The sequence below is a fragment of the Giraffa tippelskirchi genome, chromosome 14, assembly GCF_054371585.1.
Source record: "Giraffa tippelskirchi isolate mGirTip1 chromosome 14, T2T-mGirTip1v1.2.pri, whole genome shotgun sequence".
Lineage (NCBI taxonomy): Eukaryota > Metazoa > Chordata > Mammalia > Artiodactyla > Giraffidae > Giraffa > Giraffa tippelskirchi.
The window spans coordinates 40317178-40336371 of record NC_137288.1 but is presented as its reverse complement, the minus strand read 5'-3'; the positions used below and the strand labels follow the sequence as shown (position 1 = coordinate 40336371).

The 19194-nt window shown below is 38.3% G+C and overlaps 1 long non-coding RNA gene and 1 other non-coding gene across 3 annotated transcripts in view; one reads left to right on the top strand and one right to left on the bottom strand.

The window, feature by feature from the left end:
* LOC145534215 (uncharacterized) overlaps positions 1 to 19194 on the bottom strand; it is a 540985-nt gene that overhangs the window by 141139 nt on the left and 380652 nt on the right. The window lies entirely within an intron of this gene.
* TRNAC-GCA (transfer RNA cysteine (anticodon GCA)) lies at positions 9021 to 9092 on the top strand. The gene has a single exon. It is a non-coding gene; the product is annotated as a tRNA-Cys (tRNA).

Sequence of the window (19194 nt, the reverse complement as noted above, 5' to 3'; positions counted from 1 at the left end):
ACAACAGTTTATTCTTAATCAAATTAGTATAGTGAGAAAATAAATGTTATTTTTAATTGAATTAGTGTATTGAGAAAATAAAATAAAATACAATTAAATTAAATTAAAAGACGCATATTTAAAAGCAGAGACATTACTTTGCCAACAAAGGTCCATCTAGTCAAGGCTATGGTTTTTCCAGTGGTCATGTATGGATATGAGAGTTGGACGGTGAAGAAAGCTGAGCGCTGAAGAATTGATGCTTTTGAACTGTGGTGTGGGAGAAGACTCTTGAGAGTCCCTTGGACTGCAAGGAGATCCAACCAGTCCATTCTAAAGGAGATCAGTCCTGGGTGTTCATTGGAAGGACTGATGTTGAAGCTGAAACTCCAATACTTTGGCCACCTCATGCGAAGAGTTTGACTCATTGGAAAAGACCCTAATGGTGGGAAGGATTGGGGGCAGGAGGAGAAGGGGACGACAGAGGATGAGATGGTTGGATGGCATCACTGACTCGATGGACATGGGTTTGGGTAAACTCTGGGAGTTGGTGATGGACAGGGAGGCCTGGTGTGCTGCGATTCATTGGGTCACAAAGAGTCGGACACGACTGAGCGACTGAACTGAACTGATTGAGAAAATAAATGCCATTTTTCCTCCAAGACACAATTTGGCAAAGCACCAAATAAGCATGTAGAGATGTCTGGGATGGATGACTTTCTATATTTCCATTCTGATATTTAATATTAATTTTTCATAAAGTAATTGTATTTTCAGGACCTAACATCTGATCTGGGCTTTCCAGGTGGTGCTAGTGGTGAAGAATCCACCTGCCCGTGCAGGAGATGTAAGAGACATGGGTTCAATCCCTGGGTCAAAAAGATCCCTTGGAGGACCACACAATGTCTGATCTAAATTCATCACTTACTTGTGTTTTATTTACTTCTTTCAAAAATGCACTATGCTTGGCTTATTACTCTTCGTTACTTTTTGTGATATTTCTTCATCTATATTAAGTTCATTCAAATAAGAGTTGGTATGAACAGAGAGTGAAGACTCAGAGTATTCCAAGTACAGCTATCAAGAAGAAAGTGGTTGCTAATTCCTTTGCTATCTGGCTGGGCACCTCCTCCGTAGAACCTGAGCTTCAAATTTTTTCTTGTGCTTCTAAGCCAATTAGGAAATCTGGCAAACATTCATTAGATCTATCTGTAGATAATGGTAGGTTGGAGAGACTGGGTTTCTCCTTCATCTTTTCATATCCTACTGAAGATAGCCGTATCCTTGTGCCAGAATGTCATGGTAGGCACAAAGAAAGGGTGAGATCATGGCAAATGAACACAAAAATATATCCATGCTGAAATTTTGCAGTTCTCTATTCCTAAGGCTGCTGCTGCTGCTGCTGCGGCGCTTCAGTCGTGTCTGACTCTGTGCGACCCCATAGACGGCAACCCACCAGGCTCCTCCGTCCCTGGGATTCTCCAGGCAAGAATACTGGAGTGGGTTACATTATACCAAGTCTGACTCTTTGGAGGGCAATGTCTATCTCAGCAAAATGATCTTAGCTCTCTTGGGAAAAAAAAAAGTGATGTTCATTGTTTAGGAAGAATCTGAAGCGTACCTATTTTGTCAGACTTAAGTTAACTTTGCCATAAGAATTTGCTGAATATTCAGTTCAGTCGCTCAGTCGTGTCCGACTCTTTGCGACCCCATGAATTGCAGCACGCCAGGCCTCTCTGTCCATCACCAACTCCCGGAGTCTACCCAAACCCATGTCCATTGAGTCGGTGATGCCATCCAACCGTCTCATCCTCTGTCGTCCCCTTCTCCTCCTGCCCCCAATCCTACCCAGCATTAGGGTCTTTTCCAATGAGTCAACCTTTCGCTGAATATTAAACAATTCTAATCCCATTTTTATTTTAGAGAAGGGAGATTGACTATATTTCTGTGGTAGCATGACAGGACTTTTAATTTTCTTTCAAATAAATTATTTTATTGGTGCAGTAATAGCTTAAGAAATATTAAATATTGTATAAACACTTGTGCATCCTGATATTTTCACAATGCCTAGTTTCTGTGAACCTGTCCACAGGGCCTTCCTTATCCTGGCCTGAGAGACCACTAATGCTGCTACAGGAAGGAGGTAACATCTGGTTCTTATTCCAGCTTTCATCATGAGCTTCTCCCCAGATAGGAGAAAACATTGCTGACTAACTCCACCCTCCAATTTGCCTCCTGACATCTGTCTTCACAGATCTTCCCTCTGGCCCTCCTACCCCATCCAGGTAACTTTATTTCCAAAGAGGCATCTGACCCATTTGTATGCTACCTCACCGTACAGCCCTGAGAGGTCAGAAACCAGGGCTTTGGAATTTTGATGTAAAATTAAGGACTGGTAGTGACTAAGCAACAGCAACAACATTTGTATTTAGGTCATAAGCTCTTGGAAAATCTGATAATACTTGCTATTTTTTTTTAGTGTCTAGAATAGACCTGACACCTGGTAGGTATTTAAATATTTATTGATTGAATTGATGACCGTAAGAAAGCACAGATAAGATGCAATGTGGAGAGATATGAAATGCTGTGGAAAATAGAATGGTGAGGAAAGCAGGAGCAGATTAGCAGATAAAAAAGAGGAAAAGGATATGGGTTTCATTGAGTAGAGATTATGGGTTAATATTAAGTCCATCTATATATGACTTATATTTGACTTTATAAGAAATATCTACTCCCAAATGATGTACAAACAATTCCTTCTTTCATAGTTTGGGAACTCAGTTTCGCTGTCATCACTATTGGTTTTCAGGTAGACATTGCAAATTCCTGTGTCAGATTAAACGTTATTATAATTAAGTTTCAGTAATAGCACTGTGTTGTTGCTGAACATCAAGAAAATGTTTAAGATATGTTCTACACTTACATAGTATATATGCACACATTGCTTCTTTCTTGAAACTGACTGCTATTCTTCAACCTTATAGACAGAAACAACAGTGTGTGCTCTATTTCGACCTGTAAATCTGTATTTTCCTTCCTTCTCTTATTGTGAAGTTTTAGCAACAATAATATTAAAAAGAAAAAAAAAAACAAAAACTTGAAGGCACGGGGGAAAATGGTGAAAGAGGATGTGGCTTCTGTTTAATTTAATGAGATTAAAAAATCATTTAAAATGTATTTGTTCTTCTTTGTATTACCTCAGTGCCTAATGACAGTACTTGGAATTAATGTACATCCACGTGCAGTACAATGGTATTCACTGTAACTTAGCAACAGCCAAATGTGGCTTCTTCAGCTTGTTGATTTCCATTGTTAGACCTGGGAGGTCATAGAAAATTCAATTTACTCTAAATTTCTTATGTTGGCAGTTAAATGTTAAGCTCCTATTTACAGAAAGCTCTTTTGCGAATTGCCCCGTTAGAATTCAGTATGCTCTGTTCTACACAGCAGGAGGGGTTGGCCATCTTCTTTTGGGGGTGCTGGAAGTAGAAAACAAGTTTCCTCTGTAACTCTCTCGTGTCCATGTGTTTTAACAAGAATGGCTCCAAAAAGAAAAGCAAGATAGATCTACCAGTTCACAAAACTTAGAATAGAACTTTAAATCATGGAAAGTTCATAATTCTACGTGGAATAAATACTTTTACTCTGTCTCAATTGTTACTCTAACAAGTGAGTGCATAAAGAAAAAAAAAACCCAAAAACCTAGTGCATTATAAAAGCAAAATAAATGTCTACATAGAAAAATGAGAAGAGAATTAAATTAAAAAATTAATAAGGTCCTTTAAATTCAACACATTTAGTTTAAAAGGAAACCCCATAATTTTTCCTTGTTTTACTCTCAAACAATATATGAGTGCCTCTTAATTGAGAAAGACTCAATTCAAAAGTCATTTAGAGATATATACATACATCTTAAGCCACTTTCTATCTTTAAGACTTTAAGCTGTTTTGTTACTTTTTTTCATCATCAAAGTATCAAAAAGATAAAGAATAAATTTTACTTTATAAGTGTATGTATCTCCGTGCTAGGCAGTTTATTTAATATATTGTTGCTATATGTAGTATCAACAGGAAGTTTGTACTAGTTTAGTTAATCACTGAGTTCCAGAAAGCAAATAGGATATTTATTTTGGAAAACTGATAAAGTAGATTCTTCATAAGTTATTATGGAAATAATTTTTGACTTTAGAAAAATACTGATTAATAAAAAAGTTTCATCTTATAGCTCTCTAAGTTTTACATTCATGTTTGGACCATAAGGCTGAAAGTGAAAGGAATATATCATTTGAATGACCCAATTTATTATACATTGTTTTTAATATCAGCTCATGAAACACTGGGAAATATATCACTTTCTCTTTCTGTGAAAAGAAGAAATTCCCATAAGTAAAGGCTTTAATATAGTCAGAATTTGCCTGTAAACGTGTGTTCTATTTTTGAAATGACTATATTATGAAATCTGGAATTTTGAAAATTTCCTTTGCATCAACATCTCTTATTATCAAGAGCTCTGCCACATAGGAAAAATTATATCCTTTTATTCTCTTCACAAACTGATTGAAGATCTCAGAGGAAAGCTGTCCCAAATAATTTTCCCATAACATCCTTGAGGCAAATAAATTTAACATAGCCATTCCTCCCATTTTTTTTTTTTTTGACCTCTATTTTAATTCATTTTAAAACGGGGCAAACAAAGAAAACAGGAAAAAAAGTAAGATGAAAGTCAGTAAGATGGTTAGTGATGAGGTATCAAGTGAAATAATGCTACAGCAAGAGAAATCTCATTGACAGGATAGCATAAAAGTTTTTACAAGGACCTCAAATATTTGTGGAGAAGGCAATGGCACCCCACTCCAGGACTCTTGCCTGGGAAATCCCATGGACGGAGGAGCCTGGTAGGCTGCAGTCCATGGGGTCGCGAAGAGTCAGACACGACCGAGCGACTTCACTTTCACTTTTCACTTTCATGCACTGGAGAAGGAAATGGCAACCCACTCCAGTGTTCTTGCCTGGGGAATCCCAGGGACGGGGGAGCCTGGTGGGCTGCCGTCTGTGGGGTCGCACAGAGTCGGACACGACTGAAGTGACTTAGCAGTAGCAAACATTTGTAAAAAAGTGAAAAGCACGGTATGTGATAAATTGGAAACAAACAATGCAAGGGAACACCAAAATACACTCTTCATTTAGAAAATTTTAACTGCTTGACCAAGCAATCAATAAACAAAATTAATAAAACCAGATAGACAAAGGAAATTTCTAAACAATAAAGAGGATAACCATAATGGGGATTACTCTGAAATCAACACAACTGTGTGGGGCACTCCCTTGGAGGAAAATTTATTAGGGGGAAACGTCAATAAACCAGGCAACCAAGCCTTACTTTCAGCAGAGTCAGAGAGCTATGGGAAAGAGAACTCTACTCTTACAGGGTACAAACACAGTCTCACAGGCTCTAGGACCTAAGATAGAAGTAATTTAAAAGGATTCTGGGTCAAGACCTACCTGCTGATCTTGGAGAACCTCCCAGAGAAGGAGGAGGCCCCTGGAGCTCACGGCTGGGGGCACACACGCTGGTGGCAGCCATTTTGGGGACGCTTGTTCTACCATGAGGACACTGATACTGGCAGGTTCTATTTTACAATCTTCCTTCTAGTTTATTAGCACTGGGACATGGCCTCACCCACCAACCTGTTGACCTCAGGCCAAGCAACCCAGGCAGTTGGAACATAGCCCCACTCACCAGCAGACCTGCTTGCCTGAAGACCCTCTGAGCCCACAACCACCTCAGGACTCAGGTCTGTCCACCAGAGGGCGCAGGAGCAGGCCTTACTCTCCAGTCCACCTGCACTAATGTGGGGAAACCCCTGCCTCTGCAGCCAGACACCCACGCACCCAGTGGACCAGCATTAGCCCCAGGACCAGCCTTGCCCACCAGGGGGCAGACAGACTAACTCTGGGACTGCTGCTGCTGCTGCTGCTGCTAAGTCGCTTCAGTCGTGTCCGACTCTGTGCGACCCCATAGACAGCAGCCCACTAGGCTCGCCTGTCCCTGGGATTCTCCAGGCAAGAACACTGGAGTGGGTTGCCATTTCCTCCTCTAATGCATGAAAGTGAAAAGTGAAAGTCAGGTCGCTCAGTCGTGACCGACTCTTCCCGATCCCATGGACTGCAGCCTACCAGGCTCCTCCGTCCATGGGATTTCCCAGGCAAGAGTACTGGAGTGGGTTGCCATTGCCTTGCTAAGACCCTATAATCAGACATCCTATTACCCATCTCTGCCCACCAATGAGTTGGCATTAGCCCCCAGGCTTTCTCCCTTGGCCTTGCCCACAAGTGGGCTGACTCAAATTCCAGGACCCCCAAAGCCTTACAGCAGCCACGGACCCAAGGTCCTTACTGTTGAGTTAGTTTGGAAATCTGTGATGGAAGAAAGACTCACATTTTTCAATGTAGATATACTTATCGGTATGAATTTTCTTTACCAAGCATGTGCAGGCTATTTTTCATGATAGATTTTAATAAATCAAAAAATCTCTCACTACCTATTCTTGGTGTATATATATATATATATATATATATATATATATATATATATATATATACACACATACATACAAGATAGATAGATAGATGTCTCAAAATCATGAGAACATTTAACTAAGACTTTTGGGGAAAAAATTACAAACTTCCTTGAACATAACTCATAAGATCTGCCACAGTCTTCTGTTTTTCTACCTCTCTTATGCTTTCATTTGCTATAAACAAATGAAAAATCATTCAAAATCATTTTTTTTTAAAAAACCATAATTTCTCTTTTGAATTTCTCTACTTCTCATAGTGTTTCTCATTCTGAAAACCATGGTGACATTTCAAATAAAATATTGTCTTTTAATTTCTTAAGTCATTTTTCTTCTTTCCCATTCTAATGTTCCTACAGGCTAAAAGGAAAGATTCTCCTGCCTAGCATATTAAAATATAGAGTTACCCTCCAGCTTAGAATCTTCACTATTGCTGTACCACTATTATACTTGATCCCAGATGGAGTCTTTGCAATAGATTTTACACTTAACTATCTTGGCAACTTTCCTAGTATCATCCTCTACTTTTAACTTCTAGCAAATGCTCTTTTTTTCTTGTTTAAACAACAGCAGCAAAAATATAGTATGTTTTGTGTTAATTTCTTATTTTCACTCATTTATTTGTTCAACATACGGACTTACTCTGTCCTCTGCAAAACATCAATATTTTACATTGGAGAAACAAGAAAAATATATGTCCTTCCTCCATTAAATGGCTGAGGGAAGCAGTAGTACATGTGTCGTGGTAAGTGTCTTAAGGAACTATGTAGCCTAGACTCTGCAGACACTAAATTAAACCAACACAATTCTACAAGGGAAGGCTACCTGTTGGCACACACATTAGAAAGGACAGTCCTAGCAAAGATTCCTAGCATGTGAAAATTTGCAAGTGTTAGAAGGCATGTGTAGGTTAAGAAGGGCTTCCCAGGGAGCACTTGTGGTAAAGAATCCGCCTGCCAATGCAGGAAACAAGAGACGCGGTTTCCTTCCCTGGGTTGGGAAGATTCCCTGGAGAAGGAAATGGCAACCCATTCCAGCATTCTTGTCTGGGAAATCGCATGGACAGAGGAACATGGCAGGATCCAGGCTATAGGATCACAAAGAGTCATACACAACTGAAGCGACTTAGCACGCATACATGCAAGATAAAGAAGATAAGGAAGAGAAATTGACCAATATTGTTGCTATCCTTTGAGAATTTGAATATAGGAAGAAAAGCCAATTTCTGAAGAAAAGTTGTTGAGTTTATTTTGGCTATATTAAATTTGAGGTGTATTTTAAATGTTCAGAAGGAGACTTTGAAGCACTTGAACACCTTATATTTCTAAATATAATGTCTTTTCCCCTTTACACTCTTTCCAAAAAAATCTCTTAAGAAAAGACCTAGGTTGTATTTGAATCCCTACTACATCTCTCACGTTATGAGGGGTTTCTTCTTTTTTAATTTTATTTTCTTTTCAATTACTTAATTTGGAGCATTAGAGTAATATTGAGAGATGGCACATTAGCCTGAAATGACTTCAATCAATGTTAATTTTGAAAATGTATAGAGGTCACCAATAGAAAAGTGAAAAAGGAAGCAAAGAAAATTAACACCAATTAGTCATCATTCCTGAGACTGTGACCTCATAGATTTAAAAGCCACATGTCATTACAAACAAGCTCATTAAATACTTTAAAGAAGATATAGAGAAAATGGTTATGCAGCAGAGATAACAAAGATATTCCAGGAGGAAGAGAAATTTCAAAATGTTCTCTTATACAAATGGATTACTTGTGACTTTGGATAAAATTCACCGTGACAACATAAAACATGAATTCAACCTTGGCCACCTCTCAGACATTGTAGATGATAAAGATGATGATATTTTATAGAAATCTGTGTTACATAAATCCAAAAGTGTCACTCTGATAAAGTAAGAGTCTCTGATATTGAAAATTAAAAACCAAATAAAATAGTTTCATTATTATTTTATGTAATGTGTCATTTTAAATATGTAGTGTAAATTAAATATTATAATTACACTACTGAATATTTAATCTTCAACCTGAAAGCTGCATAAATATATCAAATTTCCAAGGGAAATTCTATCTACCTTATTTTTCAGCACATACATTAAATGGGTCTGGAGTTCCCAACAGCAGTAAGTACCATATATATGCCAAATAGGATCTAAAGGGCATATCCTGTGCATTGAATTATCAACCCTTATCTTCCCATCATACAACTTTTACCCTACCGACTGTGTTCAGTCAATGCATTTTAATTATTTCAAGTTTTTATTTTCCCTTAAGTTTACTATTAGAACTCAAGCCTAGCTTTAAAGTCAGATAATAGGGCTGGAGTCCCTTGTCCCTAGCACTTTATAATCTCATGACCAGAGTGCTATATTAAAACCATGTATTTCCAGCTGCTAACTGGCTTTCTGTTTTAAATTAGATATGTCCTCTCTGGATTCGGCTTCCCTGGTGGCTCAGAGGTTAAAGCGTCTGCCTGCAATGCGGGAGACCCAGGTTCAATCCCTGGGTAGGGAAGATCCCCTGGAGAAGGAAATGGCAACCCACTCCAGTATTCTTGCCTGGAGAATCCCATGGACAGAGGAGCCTGGTAGGCTACAGTCCATGGGATCACAAAGAGTCAGACACGACTGAGCGACTTCACTTCACTTCTCTGGATTCAAAACACAGCTGCCCTTTTAAGGCAAATGAAGGCAATGGTCAGAGACCACTTTTGCTGGGCTTCATCCAAAAATTAAAATTGCAAGCAGATTCTCTACCACCTGAGCTCCCCTGGTAGCTTAGATGATAGAGAATCTGCCTGCAGTGCAGGAGACCCAGGTTCTATCCCTGGGTTGGGAAGGTCCCCTGGAGAAATAATGGCAAACTACTCCAATATTCTTGCCTGGAGAATTCCATGGACAGAGGAGCCTGGCAGGCTACAGTCCATGGAGTCACAAAGAGTTGGACACAACTGACTAACACGCAGAGGTGCTATGGTAGTCATTACAGTTGCATAATGAAGAAGGAAACTTTAGGTGTTGTTGACAAACATCTTGCAGCCACAGTGGGGAGCCTACTGATACCACGGAAGTAAGAGCAAAGACACAGAAGGAAAAGAGGTCCATGAACAATATTCAAATACTTTTAATCCAGATCCTGAAGTCTAAGTTCTTGCTATCTAAGTCAATGAAACTCCTTTATAATTTAATGTATTTTGAGTTTACTTTTACATGCAACCCAACTCAACTTTATCAATATACAATACAGTTTATATTCTTCCTTAAACACAGTCATTTTTTCCCATTGTAAAGGTATTCCTCCCAGGCCTTGGTTACCCCACCTTCAGCATACCTCTCAGCTGAGTTTGTATGGATATCTTTACAGCACCTGTTGATTCTACCCCCTCTTAGTAGTGGGTGTTGTATAAGTTTCTTCTTGAGACAATGAGGACTTTATGGTCTAGTTCCATTTAAATTTTCCCCGATTCATCTGCAATCACTCTTCCTGACTGTCTATACTCCAGACATGACTCCTTAGGTGGATTTCTTTCACAACGTATGGTTTATATATGATGACTTCTGTATCAGATATGTCTTATTCATTCTCTAACAAGTAAACTTCTACTCATCTTTCCATACCCAGTTCATTATTGCCATTCCATTAGGAACCTGATTTTCCCAAGCAGAGTAAGTTATTCCCATCACTTTGTTTCTACTGAACTTTTGGACACTTCACTCCTGATTAATTATTGATTATTATTATATATATATGGCATCCGGTCCCATCACTTCATGGCAAATAGATGGGGAAACAGTGGAAACAGTGTCAGACTTTTTTGGGGCTCCAAAATCACTGCAGATGGTGATTGCAGCCATGAAATTAAAAGATGCTTACTCCTTGGAAAGAAAGTTATGACCAACCTAGACAGCATATTAAAAAGCAGGGACATTATTTTGCCAACAAAAGTCCATCTAACAGGGCTATGGTTTTTCCAGGAGTCATGTATGGATATGAGAGTTGGACTATAAAGAAAGCTGAGCACCGTAGAATTAATGCTTTTGAACTGTGGTGTTGGAGAAGATTCTTGAGAGTCACTTGGACTACAAGGAGATCCAACCAGTCCATCCTAACAGAGATCAGTCCTGGGTGTTCACTGGAAGGACTGATGTCGAAGCTGAAACTCCAGTACTTTGGCCACCTGATGTGAAGAGCTGACTCATTGGAAAAGACCCTGATGCTGGGAAAGATTGAAGGCAGGAGGAGAAGGGGACGACAGAGGATGAGACAGTTGGATGGCATCACTGACTCAATGGACATGGGTTTGGGTAGACTCCGGGAGTTGGTAATGGACAGGGAGGCCTGGCGTGCTGTGGTTCATGGGGTCGCAAAGAGTTGGACACAACTGAGCGACGGAACCGAACTGAACTATGTATATATAGGGGCTTCCCAGGTGGCGGTAGTGGTAAAGAACCCACCTGTCAATGCAAGAGATGCATGTTTGATCCCTGAGTTGAGAAGATCCCCTGGAGGAGGGCATGGCAACCCATTCCAGTATTCTTGCCTGGAGAAGCCCATGGACAGAGGAGCCTGGTGGGATACAGGCCATAAGATCTCAGAGAGTCGGAGATGACTGAAGCAACTTGACATGCATATATATATATATATATATATATATATATATATATATATATATGTATACACATATACATGCATATGTGTATATATATAAAATCTTTGATGGAAAAGATTGCATTTTATTCACCATTTTTTTTTTAATCTGGCACAGTACTTTGCAGATATCCATGTGTAGCAGACAAAATAAATGCTAGGTGGAAGAAAGGGTGCAGAAAAGGGAAAGGAAAAAGTACGAAACATAAAATTGTTCTCACAGAAGAATGAAACTCTGGCACAGGAGACAGGTTTTTTAAATGAAGAGTATAGCCAGTACTAATCATAGATGACTGTGTCTTAAAAGATGATCTATGAAATATGTAAATGTTCCTCTGCTAGGAATCAGGAGTGGGTTCACTATTTCATCTAGGGCTTGATAACTAGTAAAATGTATCTTATTTATCTGAGAGTAATAAAAAGTAATTTAGTTTCAGTGTAAGGGTCTGACCAAATACATTACTGCTAAAAGCAAGTTTGAACAAATGACATCTTGTGAGCAAACCATGAGGAAACACAGGTGCACAGATTAACGTAGAATTCATGTAGATTTGACAGAAGGGAGGCACTAAGAGAATTTGTAGAAATCAGTCCATGAATTTACAGAAGATATTTTGATATAGAAAATTTATGGTTTTTTCCAGGACCTTAATTATAAATATGCATGCCTGTGTGCTAAGTCACTTAAGTTGTTTTCAACTGTGTGAGACCCCATGGACTGTAGCTTGCCAGGCTTGCCTGTCCACAGTATTCTCCAGGCATGAATACTGGAGTGGGTTACCATGCTCTCCTCCAGGGGATCTTCTTGCCTCAGGGATCGAACCTGCGTCTTCTGCATTGCAACTGGATTCTTTTACAGCTAAGCCACCAGGGATTTTTCAGTAAATTGTGAAGTATTTTTCAGGAATCAATATACTTTTCTCAATGTAGTTACTCCTTGTGTTGGGGAATGATGTTAAGATTTTTACTTTTACTTTGACCACAATTTGTGCCACAAGAGCAATTTTTAAAATATATGCATCTGCTTTGGGGGTACTGTTAAGCCTTCCAAACAACAGATGGATGATTGGATCTATGAATATCTTTGCCTGATGTAGAAATTTATACTTACAGGAGAATACTTGGAGGCTCAATCATTGGCCTAATTTTGCTGTTTGACCTCATATCAGAAGCTTTGATCATATCCATATTCAGTCTGGAAGCATTCTCCCTTCTAGAAAGTTGAAACTCAGTGTGGCTGGACCTGCTTAACTCAGTAATATTTCATCTCCCAAAGGCATTAACTTTTGAAATTACAAAGGTACTATTCAGTTAAAATGAGTTCTTATAAAAATCATTTACAATAGATTTATAAGGGTATACTTCCTCTTGCAATTCCTATTTTTGATAAATGGCATTATTTCTAAAGAATCAACCATGCCAGACAACAAAGTCATCTTGGATTCCTCCTTTTCATTCACTTATTAATCACCAAGTCCAATTTTTTTCTACTTCCTAACTGCCTGTCTATTCTCTATACTCAATGCCTCTACATTTTTACCGTCATTTTGCTAAATTTCTAAGTTGTTTACCAATATTCATTCATTTTCCTTCTCTGAAAATCTATTTTATGCATGTGGCTTTCAGGCATCATTTCAGTCTCAATGGTCAAAAAAACCCAAACAAACAAATGAAACTCTGATTTCACATACTCCAAATGTTCCTCCCTTAAATGTTTTTCTTATTAAATGGTAACACCATTTTAACAATTTCTCATTTTAAAAAATAAACAAAACAACCTCTATTTTCACATACTCCAAATATTCCTCCCTTAAAAATTTTTTATCTTGTTAGTTACTGCATTTTCCCAATTTTTTTAGTTAAAAAAAAAACCCTCTATTTTTACATACTCCAAATGTTCCTCCCTTAAACATTTTTATCCTATTAGTTACAGCATTTTTCAAATTTCTCAATTCGAAAAAAAAAGAAAAAAAACCCTCACACTGGTCCAATGTTCAATTTCTTTAAAGTACCTATAATGAAATATTTCCTACCACCCTGGTCCACTGAGAGCTAATATCTTTGTCCAACCCCCATTATCTAGTGTGTGGTTTGTTGGAAAGCCCTCTAACTCTTCTGCCTGCTTCCAGGCTTGTCCCTCTGCAGTCTCTTCTCCATACTGTATCTAGAAACATAACTCAGAAACTATCACTCTTTCTTCTAGATCTTCAGTGGCTTCCCCTGTTGTTTGATTCTAAATGAAGTGTATAAGAACCTAGAAAATTTTTCTACCAGCTATTCTTTCAGCCTCATCTAACATGATGTCCCTGCTCACTTCATTCCAGCCACATTGGCCTCTTTACCATTCTTTGTACATTCCAGGCATATTCCCGCCTCAGAGTCTTTGCACCAGCGTGGAGCACTCTTCCCTCAGACAAACACTTGACTTGTCTCTTCACATCATTTTGGTCTACGCTCAAATATCACCACCAAAGGAATCATGAGGAAGATCTCATCATAAAGGTCTTCCCTGACTATCTTCCTAAAACTAGACTCACTCTTCTCTCATTTTCTATCTCCTTACCCTATTTCATTTGTATTCATGGTACTTGCCTCCAACTGATATTTATTTATTTTACAACAATTTTCCTTTCACTAGAATATATATTTCAAAACAACAAGAACATTAGCTGTTTTTTTCACTATTATACCTCTACCTTAATGAAGAAACAGTGCTTGGCACATAGTACAAATTAATTAGATATTTCTCGACTTTGCTAAATCCTCTTAAAAATGGTCTTTCCAATATATGTGTGCATATTTATAATAAATATTTGTGTGTATATATCTGAATCACATTTCTCTTCAATTTAAAAGCCAGTCAGTGGGAATGACTACCAACATAACAGCGGGAGAAACATTTCAGACCTGCTCTCCAAGGAGACTGGTGAAAACCATTTTAAAAAACAAAACCACAATATTGTAAAGCAATTATCCTCCAAAAAAAAAAAAAATCAATTGACAAAAAACCCATCAAAACAAAAACCACCATTTAAAGCCCTTGGAAATGGTTTTAAGGGCAAACAGAAAATAAGAAACATCTGTTTGAGAAAATCTATGAAAATTCAGCAAGAAAAGCAAGAGTATATGGTATGTGAACAATAACAAAAAGAACTCCTTTTTTTCCCCTCTCAGTTCAATTAAGCGAACGTTGCATTTCAGATTGCTACAGCCAAGAACAAGATTTCCTCTTTCCCCAGGTCCTAGTCAGAGGACTTTCTTCTTGACAGGCACTAGATGTCAGCATTTCTTATCCTGCCCTCAGCTACTTTTTGCTGAAGTTAATTCCCAGGCATGTGAATAGAGTTAAGCACTCTGTACTTCCTGCCAGCATCTACTAAACTCATAGAATGCAGGGTCTTTAAATGGTTAAAAATACCATTTTAAAGAACCATACGATTTGTGTGTGTGTGTAAACTAAAGAATATTTTTTATACGCCAAAGAACCTATAGTTTCTAAAATGAGACTGTACTTTGAATCTCAATTCTCTAAGAGGAGAACTGGAGCATTTAATTGAGAAATAAATTAAACTTTTCCACATCCTTCATTTTTAGTGTAGAGACAGCCGTGGAAACACATAACTCATCTCACCCTCCAAGAGCTTACTTTGTTATAAGGTAGGCTGACACCCTCCATCGGCTGCGTTTTTGGTCCACAACAGCATTCCTGCCGAGACCATTCTCTTCTCTGGCTGCTCTAACCAAGGACAGAACACGATGGAAGTGTTAGTTTGGCCATTTCTGCACAATGTGGGACTCTTCTAATGGGTTATATTCTGGGGTGACAGGTTGTTCTGCCTGAGCCTTTCTCAGAGCTCTTCTGCAGTTTAAGGCTCTAACTACATCTCTTCCATTTTTCACCTGTCTTTTCACAGGTCTCAGACCTGCATTTATTTCAGAAGGTGCTCCATGTCCTTCCCCACTTCTACTCTTCATTCCTCGTAGATATTTACAAAATAAATCTCCTACATGTGTAATTCCATCTTGGTATCTGATTCAAAAGAGATCCAAGACTTCTCTGACATGTCAAATTTAGAAGTTCTCCCCAAAAGTGGAACAAAAATGTAAGGATGAAAAGTAAAAGGTAAGAAAATCAATGGAGGAAATGACTTTCCTGTCTCTGTGCTTTGATCAATTTTTATTTTATTTACTTATAGGGCCTATAAGCAAACAAATGAACAGACAACCTAGCAATTTCCTGAACCATATCTCCTCCTGTTTAACTCTTACTCTTTTTAGGTAAATACCTTAAAATCCTTCTAATAATATGTTTATATAGTCATTTCTTAAGTTTTCTACTTAACCTCATTTTTTTCTTAATTTTTCTCTGTCAATATTTCTATTTATCTACCATTGTGAGGTATATTTACTCTCCCTATATAGTCTTATCCTTCCAATATCTTATTTAATTGTGTAAATATTCAATAGTTTGAGTGGCTGTACAAATATTTTGACAGCCAATCAACAGAGCAAATTACTTTCTTGTTGACTTTTTTTTGTTGTTTTCTGTGGCATGAACTCTCTCTTGTTGCTTATTGAATGGTTCTCTGTGGATCATCTCGTTGTTTATGCCCAAACTCCCAGAAGTGTCTATATCATCCCCAAACATTTAAAGCTTTAGGGCATTTATCAATTTCCTCTTTTGTTTCCTTGGAGAGATCTTCGCTGGAGCCCCTTCTTCTTGTGCTTCCAACTGGACTGCTCGTTTGTCAAACAAGTGCATGGTGGGACCTCTGACTACCCATTACCACCATCCTGGGCATGCCCTTTACATCACTTTTGGGTGAAACTCTTGCATTTCTCTTTCTTGGTTTACTTCCTTGCATATGTGGAGTATTTCATTTAGTAAATTCCTGAAGATGGCTCAGTGGTAAAGAATCTGCCTGCCAATGTAGGAGACATGGGTTCGATCCCTGGGTCGGGAAGATCCCCTGGAGAAGGAAATGACAACCCACTCCAGTATTCTTGCTGGTAAATCCCATGGACAGAGCAGCCTGGTGGGCTACAGTCCATGGGTTGCAAAGAGTTGGACACGACTGAGCAACTAAACAATCAAAGACAACATACGTATTTTTGAAGTCTTGTAATTCTGGACATGTTTTTACTCTACCTCTGTCTTCATTTTCAGTTGGATGAATACAGAATTCAATATTGGAAATATATTTAATTCAGGAGTTTGAAAGCATTTTCCCATTATCTTCTAGAATCCATTTAGACTATTAAGAAGTCTTAAGTTTTTCTTACTTCCAGTTTTTTGCATGAGATCTATTTTGATTTTCTCCCAAGGTACATTTGGAGATTTTTCTTACCTGATGTTTTAGAAATTTCTTGGTTATTTACATTGGGATTGTTTTGTTTTTATAAATTGTGCTGGGCCCTCTTGGTCAAGAAATTCAGAATCCTCACTTTTAAGAAATTTGACCTTGCACTCACTTTGTAACTTCCTCTATTAATTTTCTTACTTTTTATTTTTCATCATTTTTACCCATGATTTTATTTATCTATTTTTGGCTGTGCTGTGTCTTTGTTGCTGTGCAGGCTTTTCTCTAGCTGTGGCAAGCAGGGGCTACTTTCCAGTTGTGATGCCTGGACTTCTCATTGCATCAGCTTCCTCTCTTTTTGTGGAGCACAGTCTCTAGGGTGCATGGGCTTCAGTAGCCGTGGCTCCTGGGCTCCAGAACACAGGCTCAATGGTTGTCGTGTATACTCTGTAGCATGGGGTATTTTCCCAGACCAGGGATCAAACTTGTGTCTCCTGCATTGGCAGGGAGATTCTTTGCTCTTGAGTCCTCAGGGAAGCCCTGCTTTTCATCTTCATATTTTTGTTCCACTTTTTGGGAGCACTATTAAATTTGACATTCAATCTTTGTGATTTTGTTTTCAGTTTTGATATCATGTTTTTATTTTATGAGACCTGTTTTGTCTCTGAATGTTCTCTTCCTTATAAACTTTTATTCTTGGATTGTAAATGCAGTATCATTTCGTATATCTGATAGTATTTTATTATCTCATTGCGTCACTGACTCAGTGGACATGAGTTTGAGGAAACTCCAGGAGGTAGTGATGGACAGAGAAGCCTGGTGTGCTGCAGTAGAAGGGGTGGCAAAGAGAAGGACATGACCCAGCGACTGAACAACAACAACATCAACATCTTTCATTCATTCCTCTGTTTGGAGGATGGTACCCCACCATGTGTTGAGCCTATGTTCTCTAGGACAAAAGTGCTTCTATGAGGAGATCTACAGGAGTTAAGTCTATAAAAATTTCTACTGTTTTCAGTCACATTTCATACCCCATTTTATGAGATACCTGAAGTCCCCCTTCTTGGTGTTTCATGCTGATCTTCAGGATCTTCAGTGAACATCACTGATTTTTGTGCTTTTCTTACTCAGCATAGGTTGAACATTCTTCATCTGTTTAGTTACATAGCTGTTGTCCATTATTCCAACAAGCAACAAATTGCCCCTTCTTCTCTTTTTTCTTTGTCTTGGCTGACTTATTATTATTTATTCATTTACTCTCATTTTATGGAGGTTGCAGTTGAAGCAGTGATAAAAATATTTATATACCATCCATCATGTTTATCTAAAGTTGTATGCCTCTTTTGGGTTCTCTTCTGAAATCTCATTATGCTTTGTAAGTATTATATCTAAGAAACATATATAAGCAAACCCATCTTATCCCTCCCTCCTTACGTTACTATAAATTCAACAACTGTTTTATCAAATGCCTATAATATGACAAGTAGTATTTTAGGCATGTTAAATATATAATCAAAAAAAAGCATGAGGGATTTCCTTTCACATGGAGCTCACATTTTGCAATTAGATGGAATGTGAAAAGAAGAAGTATGAGGAGAAGGAGGAAAAGGAGGAGGGGAGGGAGATGAGAAGAAAAATGTACTTAAAAACAAAATCTCTCAGAAAATAAGTGTTCTGGAGGATGTGGAGAAATTGGAACACTTGTGCATTACTAGTGAGAATATAAAGGATGCAGCTGCTGTGGAAAATAGTATGGAAATTTCTCAAAAAAATTAAACACAGAATTACTCTATAATCCAGCAATTTCACTTCCATGGATATACCCCAAAGAAAGTAAATCAGGGACTTGAAGTGATATTTGTATACCCATGTTCATAGCAGCATTATTCACAATAGTTGAGTGTCCTCTGATGAATGAATGAAGCAATAAAATATGATATATACACACAAGAGAATATCATGCAGTTTTAAAAAGGAAGAAAATTCTGACACAGTCTAGAATATGGATGAACCTTAAGGACATTAGGCTAAGTGAAATAAATGAGTCACGAAAGGACAGATATTTTGTGTTTCCACTTACATGAGGCTGCTTGCATAGTCAAATTTATAGAGACAAAAAGTGGAACGTTGGTTGGCAGGGCATGCTTATTGTTGTTGTTGAGTCTCTCAGAGGTGTCCGACTCTTTGCGACCCCATGGACTGTAGCCCATCAGGCTCCTCTGTCCATGGGATCTCCCAGGCAAGAATATTGGAGTGAGTTACCATTTTGTTCTCCAGGGTATCTTTCCAACCCAGGAATCGAATCTGCATCTCCTACATTGGCAGGTGGATTCTTTACCACTGAGCCACCAGGGAAGCCTAGCCTACAGGAGGTGGGAAATAGGAAGTTAGTATTTAATGGGCACAGATTTTCAGTTGGGGAAGATGAAATGGTTCTAGAAATGGATGGTGGTGATGGTTGCACAAAAATGTGAGTGTACTTAACTCCAATGAACTGTTTATATAAAAATGGTTAAAATGACAAATTTTATGCTATGTGTTGTTTTTCACACAGACACAAAACGAATGGTTAGGATAGCTGTTACTGAGAAGGTGCTTTTTGAGCAAATACGTGACAGCAGTGAGGGGCTTAGCAAGGCAGAACCCCCCAGGAAAGGAGTCTGTGCTAC